This window comes from Pinus tabuliformis, chromosome 5_1, assembly GCF_031772625.1.
Source record: "Pinus tabuliformis cultivar Carrire ecotype Pingquan chromosome 5_1, CPIR1, whole genome shotgun sequence".
In the NCBI taxonomy this organism is placed as follows: domain Eukaryota; kingdom Viridiplantae; phylum Streptophyta; class Pinopsida; order Pinales; family Pinaceae; genus Pinus; species Pinus tabuliformis.
This window is the reverse complement of record NC_142305.1, coordinates 193,216,070-193,227,823: the sequence shown is the minus strand read 5'-3', so window position 1 is coordinate 193,227,823 and position 11,754 is coordinate 193,216,070.

Below are 11,754 nucleotides of genomic sequence, written 5' to 3'. Positions count from 1 at the left end.
AAATTCTTTATAGGGTCATTGGTCTTGTCTTGAAGTCAAAGTACTAGGTCTAGGGTTTAGTCCAATTTTGTCTTTTAAGGTCAATAAGTGCCCAACAAGCCAGAGGGATGTCCATCAAAGCATCACTTCAGATGATTTCATATTGTATAGCTAATTTTTACCTTGAGTTCAAAAACCCTGTTTTTGAAGGCAAGGTCATTTTCTCATTTTTGTAAAAATTTGTAAAAAATTCAAATTCTCCAGAAGTCGGCATGCGGCCTTGGTCTCCTTTGCCAAGACTCCTCAGAAGCTATCCCTGCAAAAAATTTCAAGAAAAAGCATCATTTCAACCAATTTCATGACAAAAAGGAAACCACAAGTCAGCAGTAATTAGTTTTAAAAAGTGTCATTGCATAAACATTATAAAGTGGGTTTGAAGGGAAATTAATTTAAATCAAGCTTATAAAAGCCCCTCTCTCCTCATTTTGCAATTCATTTGCCTCCAAGACTCCAAGAGCAAGTGTGAAAGGCGATTTAGTGTGAAACTGGGCGAATTGAGCGACAGCACCTGCACGCTACGCATCAGGGCCTGCGCGCTACGCGTTGGGTGCGCGCTACACGTCAGGGCACACTTTTTAGTGGAAGATTTGGTTGCGCACTACGCGTTGGGCGCGCGCTACGCATCAGGACCCGCGCGCTACGCGTTGGGTTTTCACCTACAGAAACCGCCAGTGAAGCTTCAAAACGACCTCAAATCTCCTAAGTTTACAGGTAGGCCTCCAATCATCAATATTTTTTTCTTGCCTAAAGAAAATGAGCATGGAAAATGTGTCAAATACCAGCAAGTGTGAAGTATGATGAAATTCATATATATTATGTTTAAAAATTTCAAATTGCAAGTGAAGCTAGGGCTTTGAGTTTGCTGCCCAAGGTCATCTTTTTCACTCCCTCATTTCCTCACATTCCCATTATCACCTCCCTTGTCATCTTCACCTAATTTCCCTAAAAAAAAATCAAAAGCCCTAAAACCCTACCTATCCCTAAATTCAATAAAATCTCCCTAAATCCTACCTCCTATCAAACCCCTGCAAACTATGATTATGTGATGGTGTATGTGTCATAATTCCTTCCCTAAATTCCCTTTTATATATATTTTCCCTAAGTCCCCTTAAAAGTCCCCCTCCCTAACATCTCCCTTGTGTTTTTTGTCCCCTTGGAGCAGCATTCAAACAGTCAAAACAACAGGTCATTTGAGCAGAAGCAGCAGTACATTTCAGCCATTTTGTTCTTGAAACCATGTCAGAAACCGAAACAGACTATGAGCAAAGTGATGACCGTGAGTCAACACCGGAGGTTGAGGTGCCAAGGAGGCCTCACAGGGGTGGTAAGGGTGGTCAGCATGTGAGAGAGGAGCCCACCTCTTTGGCCTATTTGCAAGCTTGTCCACTTGCAGTCACATGTTTCCGTCATCAATCATGCTATGAATATTGCGAAAGAATTTCTCAAATTCAGCACCACAGGGAATTGGTCCGCTTGTTTGTATTACATTTGCACAACGGGCATGTGAATCTTGCAGGGGTGGATTTTACATTATCACCTGAGATTGTTGCTCAAGCAACAGGGATACCCAATGTTGGAGAAGAGTGGAACAAGCGCCAGCTGTTGGACAGATTTCAGTATGAGCCTGTTGAGGGCCCCGAGGTCGGGTCAACAACAAGGGGGATACCCACCCGGTCCGGAACCTGGTTGGCGGCTCCTTGCCCATTTGGAGTAGCGGGTCCGACTGGGGGTAATGGGACCAGTTTCCCAATGTGATGGGTGTGTGTGTGTGCGTAGAGTCTGATGGTATTAATCTAAGGAAGGGGGGAAGGATTCTTCTAATCTAGTTTTAATTCTAACTGCTAAATTAACTCTATGCTAATGTAATCTAATGAAGCAAAATACATCTAATCTACGCTAACCCGGGGTGTTTTTCTTTTGTTATGCGATCTAGAAAGATTTCTAACAGCAGCCGATAATAAAGATCATTCAACTGATATCGGAATATAAATCAATAAAGATAAACCATTCTGCATAAGAAGTTAGGCAGAGTAGTTGTGAACAACATATCGCATAATCAGTTTTCTATATGTTAAACATAAATAAATGACCCCACCATACAGAAGTGCCAAATGGTAATACAGACATTCATGCAATAACATACAAAGAACTCAGCCACATATCACTTTAGGAATACTAGTAGAATCTAGCCAAGAGATAAAAGTACCATTTATGACTAAGTTCACTAATAAACTTCAAGTAACAATGATTTATTTCTACTTGTTCTAACATCTGCTAAGAGTACAGAAGTGCAACATCAGTAACAGATATTAAAATGCAAACATAAATAAATCTCGATCCATCCATTCATCAAAAACCTCCTCTGAGGGTGCAGAAGTGCATGTTCTGAGGATAAGTTTTTTGACAGATTTCCGGACCCTTCTCCAAAAACCATGAGAAGGGTTAAATACTACTAACTAATCAATATTAATTACATGAAATTAGGGAATCGACCTCAAATGACCACCCTTTTACTAAAAGCAACTTTATTTCTAAACTTAAAATCTAATTTATGACCGTTTCTGTATATTCTCTTTAGTGCTGTCAACAGTGTAATGCTTTCCTGGGAAGAGTCGGCTAGCCGCCTTCTTGTTTCGCTCGGGAGATAAAAGTGGAAATAGCAGGAGCTGGCACTTCCTTCCGGCAGACCAGAAGATATTTTTGAAAACCTTTCTCTAGCTGGGTGTATTCGCCGTGTGTATACTTAGCGTGTCCCAGTTTCTTCTCGAACTGATTTTGCTGTTGCCGTTTTCGGTTTCCGGTCATGCGAATGACTGAGTGGGTTAAGAGTCGTGCTGCATGGGCAACTCCCTGTGTCGAGAATTTCTTCCGTTCTTTGTTCCAGGTTTCCCTGAAGCGTTTTCCTTCTCATGCGCTTCTTTCTCTGCTTCACTAAGTCTTAGCTTCAGGATCTTCTCTGAATACGCTGCTTTTGTGCGCCTTTGACTCTGAGTCCTGGATAGTCTAATTTCCTCAGTGCCGGTTGGCTGACAGCCTGGGATCCGCGGTTCTGCTGCATGCGGCATCCATTTTGCGAAAGCATTCTCTCTTTGCTGATTGGTGCTTTCCTCTTTCCTTTAGATGTTTCCTGCATATAAACTTATATCAGTTGCGTGTCTTGCAGTTTACGCAAAGGAGAAGTGAAATGAAAAGACTTGACGTGAAAGCATTAATCTCTAATGAACGCATAATTCTGACATCCATCATCACTTGACTCTTCGATAAATGTAACGCAATCATTCCTAGATACTTAAGCATGCGGTCATTAAATTCTTTCAAGGCGCACGCTTAATGCATGGGTCTATCGTGTGGTAAGTCTTTTCAGATCGCAAATCGCAGATCGCAGATTGCTGCCATCGCAGATCGCAAATCGCAAATCGCAAATATCGCAAGTTATCGTTCAATGGTCACGTCGTATAGCGTAATGCTTGCGATTTGCGATATCGCATATCGGCGATCGCATTGCTCGAAGGTTTTTCTTTTAAGGGGCGCGTGTGAAGTATGCGATGCGATGAACTTCGCATCGCAATTTCGCAGTATTTGTTTTTCGTGCTCGAGTTATGCTTTGGCCTTTCCTTGCAATGCGATTTGAGCCTTAGGGAGAGAAATACAAAAACTTTAGAAAAAGTATTTTTTTGGGATTTTCGTTCAGGGTCCCCTCTTCGCTTGACGTTATTGCTAATGTCAAATGAAGAAAGGGGGGTTGTTGGTGACCACAACGATGGCGATTCACTGTGAAGAACCAGTTATCTCTGCTTGTTCTATTTCATTTTCACTTCCAAAACAGAAAATTTTTCTTATGCCTAAATTTTGTTATGGACAGATAGAGTATTACCTTTTATCCTGTCAATGATGCTTCGTCACAACTTCTTATTTGATTCTGATTGTTTGTTTCCCCTGGGTTATTTTTTGTATTCATACCTAGTCATTACTCAGTCTCCTCAAAGACAAAATAAGGTCTTCTCTGCACACTGGCTTTGTAAAGTATGCTCATTTGTCGCAGGTAGAGCCTCTGCTGCCCGCAAGCATCCATAGCCTCGACAGGGTTACCATGTTATCCAGCAATGATCCTTTTTCCTGCTTGAGGTTATTTACAACATTCCATAGAAAAATCCTTTTGACACTTTTTCTTTCTTTTTTTTAATTTTTTTATTCTCTAAAGAACAATGTCTTGGTTTGGTGGCCAAATTATGACACAGTCATTCACTTGATTTATACTTTTTGCTGAACAAGTTGGTTCATGATGAGACCCCTTGTCTTTCGATTGCACAATCTTGAGTCGTTGCCCTGTTTTGGTAGACAGTAATGGAAAAGTCAACAAGTTATAATATCTGTGATCATGATAAGCCGGCTCGTGATGAGACCTCTTATTCTTTGAGATATAGTGTTTTCTTGGATTGTCTCTCTGGATGCTACGATTTTCCTTAACAGGGAGGAAGTCATTGTTTTTCCTTAAGAAAGCTCTGGACGACAATAATAGAGTTTTAAGAACAGCAGTTTTGCAGAGAATGCTTATTTTTCTATCGATGATACCTTTCATAGCATTGGCATAAAACAATTTTTGCCAAAAGTTACTCTTCATCCCAGGTTTCTTTGTGAAGTTTGAAACTAACATCATATTCAGGTTAAGGTCAACTCTATTTGTCAATAATAAAAGTCAGATTTTTCGAAAAGTTTCGCTATTTATACAAGTGAAATCAAAACCTGATACAGAAATGGTATGTTTCTTCATGAATACTATTTATGATCATTTACAACCAGCCCTATCTATGAAAAAATGAAAACTAACATGAAAATTTAAAACTATCCTACAAAAACAGAAGGATGACCTTCTATGGGAAATACATTTTGAGGATTTGTCCGTTTACAGGCAGAGAATCTCTTCTGCCTGTCAAGTCCCGCAACACAAAAGTCGACGGGCCTATGACTTCTACGATTTGAAAAGGACAAAGCCATAGCTTCTGGAATTTCGTATGTTTTCCCTTTTCTTCGTGAGCCTTATCCCACTTCAAAACTAGATCACCCATCTGGAAGTTTTTTTTGGTCTTTATGTTCGAGTCAAAAGAGGATTTTATCAGTGCTTGGTGGTGAGCATGGGTTTTCTTGGCCTGTTCTCGTTGTTCTTCTAACTTGATTACCTCCATTTGCCTTAGTTGTAAGGGAGAAGTAGGTACTTCATCAATGTATTGTACTAAGGACAAAGAGGGGATGAGTAAGTGAGTAGGAAGAACTGCTTCTCTCCAGTAAACCAAATTAAAGGGAGAAGTCCCGATAGAGGCTTTCTAGGTAATTCTGTCTGCCCATAAGGCGTTTACCAGCGCTTTGTGCCAATTCTTTTGGTTTTGGTCAACTGTCTTTTTGATAATCCTGATTAGGTTCTTGTTCGTTGATTCAGCCAACCCATTACCTTGCGGATAGTAGTTGGCAGAATACTTCAATTTGAACCCTCTTTTGAGTGCGAACTCAGTCATGGTATTTCCAGAAAAATATGAAGCGTTATCAAATATTAAGGCCGTTGGCAATCCAAACCTAGTAATGATAAACTGATCTATGAATTCAACAATGTTTTCAGAATTAGTTGTCTTGAGTGGAACCGCCTCTACCCATTTAGTAAAATAGTCGGTTGCAGTGAGGATATACCTATGCTGTTTAGAGGAGTGAGGAACGATCTCACCTATTATGTCCAGGCCCCATTGGCTGAACGGCTGTTCGATGTTAACCGGCTGCAGTGGCATGGATGACTTCTTTTGTTTTCCTGCAGCAGTTTGGCAGACTTGGCATTTTCTCACGTGATTGTACGAGTCTTTGAACAGCGTGGGCCAGTAGTATCCTGCACGTAAGATCTTGTGTGCGGTGGCTTCTCTAGCATAGTGTCCACCTGCTGGTCCATCGTGGAGTTCCTGCAAAACCTTTTCGGCTTCAGTTTTCTCAAGACATCTAAGAAGCACAGAATCATAGTTTCTTTTAAATAAGACATCATTTACGAGCTGGTATTGTTTAGCTTTTAACCTCAGAGCTCTCTTTTTTATGTGATCCAGGTGAAATGGAGCATATCCGTTCTTTAGGAAATAAATGATGTCAGCATAAAATGATTCTGCGTCGTTTAGGCTTACCTCATACGCGTGTACCTCTTCAGGTGAGTCTTCGGGGATTTACGATGCTCCAGCTAACATCTTGCAGAAGCCTTGGCCTCTTACGATGTGTGCCGGCTTGATTTCCAGATCATATTCTTGCAAGGCGGTGATCCAATTCACTCTCTTTTCGCCCACGTCTTTCTGAATCAGGAGGTTTCTTACCACCGGAAATGGTACTATGACCTTGGTATGGGCCTTTAGCAAGAAGGGTTTGAAATATTTGACTGCTTTAAAGACGGCATATGCCTGTTTTTCTACGTCTGAATATTTCAGCTTAGCACCTTGTAAGTTTGAGCTAAAGAATGCGATTGGGGCTTCTGCCTTTTCTTTGTTTGCCTGGGTCAAGATCGCAGCATAAGAATGCTCTGAGGCAAACGTGTATAAGACAAATGGTTCTGAAAAATTTGGGGTTGCTAGGGATGGAGCGTCGATGATGGCTTGTTTGATTAAGTTAAACGCTTCGTGTTCGTCTAGACCCCATTTAAAGCTTGAATTCTTTTTTATCATTTTTTGTAAAGGAGAAATAATACGTGAAAAATCGGGGACAAATCGTTTCACAAAATTGATCTGTCCTAGGAAAGATTGCATGGTCTTTTTGTTATGGGGCATGGATATCTCGGAAATTTCTTTGATTCTGGTAGATTCGATGTGAATGCCCGATTTGGACACTATGAATCCTAGCAATTTTCCTTCACTCAACGCGAAAAAAGATTTCTTCGGGTTAAGCGAGATTCCATACCTTAGACATCTTTGAAAGATTTGCTTCAAATCTCTGAGATGGTCGCTTCGTTTTTTGGAGTACACAGTTATATCATCCAAGTAAATCACTACTGATTTATTGATTAACCCTTTGAACGCAATATCCATAGCTCTTTGAAAAGTAGCGCCGGCATTGATCAGACCGAACGGCATCTTTCGATACGCGTAGGTACCCATTTAGTTCGGAAGGTGGTTTTTAGCTGATCGTCTGGGTGTACCAGCACTTGATTATATCCTGAAAATCCATCCAGGAAAGACATCAATTCTGAGCCTGCTACAGCCTGTAATATTTGCTCCATAGGTGGGAGGGGAAAATTGTCCTTCTGACAGGCTTTGTTGAGATTCCGGAAGTCAATGCAGATTCTAATATCTCCGTTTTTCTTCCTAACAGGTACCATATTGGATACCCATTTGGAATGTCTGACCGGGAAAATTATTTTGGCTCTCAACAACTTATTCAGCTCAGTTTTTATTTGATTTTCTAGGTTGGGGTGGATTTTTCTGAGCTTTTGTTGGACGGGTTTCTCATTATCGATCATAGGGATAGTGTGTTGAATGATAGAAGTGTTATAAGTTTTCAGCTCATCGTAGTTCCAGGCAAAGACGTTCTTGTACTGTCGTAGAAGACGGATGTATGCTGATTTTTCTTCAGGAGCTAGGCCTTGGCCTAGATTGACGTTTTGGGGTTTCTCGTCGGTTCCTAAGTTCACTGATTCGTAGTTCAGAGTTGAACTGTAAAGTTTGGCATTAGCTGACCTTTTGAACCAACTTTTTAAGTCATACAAATCTTCTAATTTGACCACTGATTTGGGTATAGCGTTATCAGTGCCACTTTGTTGTATTTGGTGGTCATGACAGTCCTCGTCGATTATCTGGTTTGAGTAGGATCCTTCGGAGGTAAGGAAACTTACGATGTCTGGGTCGTCGTTGAATACTCTCCAGTTGGTGATGTTGTCAGGGATAGACGGTTTAAAAATTAGTTCTATCAAAAACCTATCTGGACTAAAATCTTCGGAGGGAATGAGTCTGGAGGCTACGTTTGCTAGCAAGTCTGCGCTTGCATTGTGAAGTCTTGGGATTGATGAAATATTAAATGCTGTAAAATGCGCAGTGAGATCTTGCACTAAAGATTGGTAGTGCTTTAAATGACTAGACAGGCAATGTATGGTGTTACGTACCTGTTTGACGACGATCTCGGAATCTCCAAAGACTTAAAGATATTTGACGTTGGAGCCGATTGCTTTGTATAGGCCTTGCACCAAGGCTTCGTATTCAGCTGTGTTGTTCGTGCAATCAAACTCCAGTCTGCATGTGAGCATGGTCTTATTTCCGTCTGGGCTAATCAAGACGCATCCTCCTCCCGCTCCCTCGTTGGACTTAGAGCCATCAAAATATAATTTCCAAAATAAAGAAGTATTTACAGGGTTATCTAAGAAACTAACACATTTTGAATCATCAGTCTGGGAAAAGTTTTCTACTTGGGACACGACTGAATTTTCTAAATATGGTGATATGTGAGCATTGAAATTTCCAAGGAAAGAGTCTACCGAATAGTTGCCTATGATGCTGCTGTTGTATGCTATGGCTTCGTTCTCTCCCTCCAGGTCCGTCACTATGTACTTTTGGTGCAGTTCTCGTTCAACCTTTATTTGATTTGGCTTCCCATTGAAGGGTAACCACATGTGCGACAAGTCAGTCGAAAAATATCCGTGGAGCTTCTCGGACCAATCCCTGCTAAGAATTAGACCATAAAATTCAGGGATGTCAGCAACTAGAATATCGATGACCTGGCACACCTTGGGGTTGGACGATAGTCTTATGTTCACTTGATTTAGTTAGCCTATCACTTCGACTTGTGATCGATCAAGTTGAACTATGCGTACTGCGGATTTTTGCGGTTGAAAATTAAGTTTGGCACATATTGACTTGGGTAGAATATTGGTTGAAGCACCAGAATCAACCAAGCAGTTATGCACGTTTCTGTTAAAGATCTCATAAGTGAGGAGGAAAGGGGGAGTGTGAGATCTAGACCTCCCTCCAATCTAGGCGATGTCATTTGGATTGATTTTATTGATCGCGTTGATTGGGGGTCTCCCTATATTATGGGAAGCTATAGCTGTAGGTAGAGGCGCAATAGGTACGGTGTGTAACTCTTTCATCATGATCTTCTGTTGGTGTTTCAATTTGCTCAGCTCGTACAGGGTGATATTAGCCCTAGTCTTCATGTCGTCGATGATGTTATACTCCATTTCATCCGACACTATTAGTGTCTTTGATGGAGGCGATTGCTCTGATTGGACTGGGCTAAATGAGGTCGCTTTAGGGGTTGTCTTCTTTGTTGCGACCCTTTCGTTTGCTGGAGGGCTTGCGCCCTTCTGTTTTGGGGTAGTCTGGGGAGGATCAAGTTGATTTCTGCTTCTTGTACTAACCGGAAGTGCTTCTTGATCTTCCTCTTGTGGGAGGATGAAATCCCACATTCCTTGTAGTTACACCACTTCTTCATCGTCGGTATGCGTTTCAGCGGTGTTCTCTTCTTCTTCTTCTTCAGATTCCACGTTAGAGACCACGCTAGGTGGCTTCGTCTCCATAGGAGGATTTCTCTTAAAACTCCTAAAAGGCTTTCTTGGGGACGATTCTGCTACTTGTTTCCTGATATCAATCATCTCATTTGACATGGCCTTTAATACCTTTTGTAATCCTTCCATGTCGAAAGGATCCTTCGTTTGCTTCTTCTTGGTTTCTTCTTTGAAAGAGATTTTCTTAGATTTATGCTCTTCGATTGTAGATCTCTTTTCTAGGGCTACTACGCGTCTTTCGACTGCTAATGCCTCAGCCAAATTTTCGACTAAGGTTGTCTTACTTGCCCTATCTACGAAGATGGCCAAGTTTGAAGGTAAGGCGGTGATGTACCATTCGCATCTTACTTCCTCGCTGGGTTGGGAAGCAGTGGGGATTTTATTGAGGATCTTGTTGAACCGTAAGTTAAAATCTTTAATGGGTTCCCGAGCCTCAGCTTTAAGATTGGACAGATCATTGATCAGTGTCGCTGTCGATCTATCATCGCCGAATTTAGTGAGAAATTGATTTTGAAAAATATCCCAACTGGTGATAGATCCGGAGGGTAGCGAGAAGTACCATGACCCGACTGTCCCTTGCATCGTATAGGGGAAGAGTCGGACCACGGCGTCTTCGTTGGTAACTCCGTTGAGATTAACAGAAAGCATGAAATTATTGATATGTTCTTCAGCTAGCATTCCAGTTTCTGGATTGAAGTTTGGTAACCAATTCTCGGGATGGGCAGGTATTGGACTCAGGGGTGGAGGCATTAGAACCGCCCCAGGGTTGTTCCATGGAGATTGTGCCATCGCTGAGTTGCTGGTTAGTAAAAGTGTAGAAGATGATCTTTGAGGTTGAGAAGATAGAGATGTTATGATCTTTGACGATTGTGGAGGAAGAGTTTCGGAAGATGGATGAGTGATTTGAGGTGGAGATGTGGGTGGTCGACTTCGCGGAGAGGGAGTTGAAATGGATGAGGTGGATGAAAGAGTCTCTCTGTCAGACTCTTGAAATGTTTTCCTTGCTCTTTTCCTAGTGGGGAGAGGGATTTCAGTTGGCTGAATGCCAAACTTTTCACTCTTCAATCGGGTCAGGGGATGAGCAGGGTTGTATTGCGAAGTCAAGCTGCTTTTAGATTTATCAGATTTCTGGTTAAAAATAGAGAATCCCTGGAGTTTACGGATCAAGGTTTGAACTTTAGGGGGATCGACAATAAGTTGTTCTGATGTATCGGGATGTATAGCAGGGGTGGATGTCCGAGCGACTTCCAGTTCCGAGTTTAGTTGTATTGGGGAAGTCGGGGAAGTTGGTGAGGGTGATTTGCTCTTAGAATGGTATTTGGGTTTTGAATTATGTGCCATTCATAGCTTCAGGCCCTCCTTCTAGCGCCAGAAATGTTGAGGGCCCCGAGGTCGGGTCAACAACAAGGGGGATACCCACCCGGTCCGGAACCTGGTTGGCGGCTCCTTGCCCGTTTGGAGTAGCGGGTCCGACTGGGGGTAATGGGACCAGTTTCCCAATGTGATGGGTGTGTGTGTGAGTGCGTAGAGTCTGATGGTATTAATCTAAGGAAGGGGGGAAGGATTCTTCTAATCTAGTTTTAATTCTAACTGCTAAATTAACTCTATGCTAATGTAATCTAATGAAGCAAAATACATCTAATCTACGCTAACCCGGGGTGTTTTTCTTTTGTTATGCGATCTAGAAAGATTTCTAACAGCAGCCGGTAATAAAGATCATTCAACTAATATCAGAATATAAATCAATAAAGATAAACCATTCTGCATAAGAAGTTAGGCAGAGTAGTTGTGAACAGCATATCGCATAATCAGTTTTCTATATGTTAAACATAAATAAATGACCCCACCGTACAGAAGTGCCAAATGGTAATACAGACATTCATGCAATAACATACAAAGAACTCAGCCACATATCACTTTAGGAATACTAGCAGAATCTAGCCAAGAGATAAAAGTACCATTTATGACTAAGTTCACTAATAAACTTCAAGTAACAATGATTTATTTCTACTTGTTCTAACATCTGCTAAGAGTACAAAAGTGCAACATCAGTAACAGATATTAAAATGAAAACATAAATAAATCTCGATCCATCCATTTATCAAAAACCTCCTCTGAGGGTGCAGAAGTGCATGTTCTGAGGATAAGTTTTTTGACAGATTTCCGGACCCTTCTCCAAAAACCATGAGAAGGGTTAAATACTACTA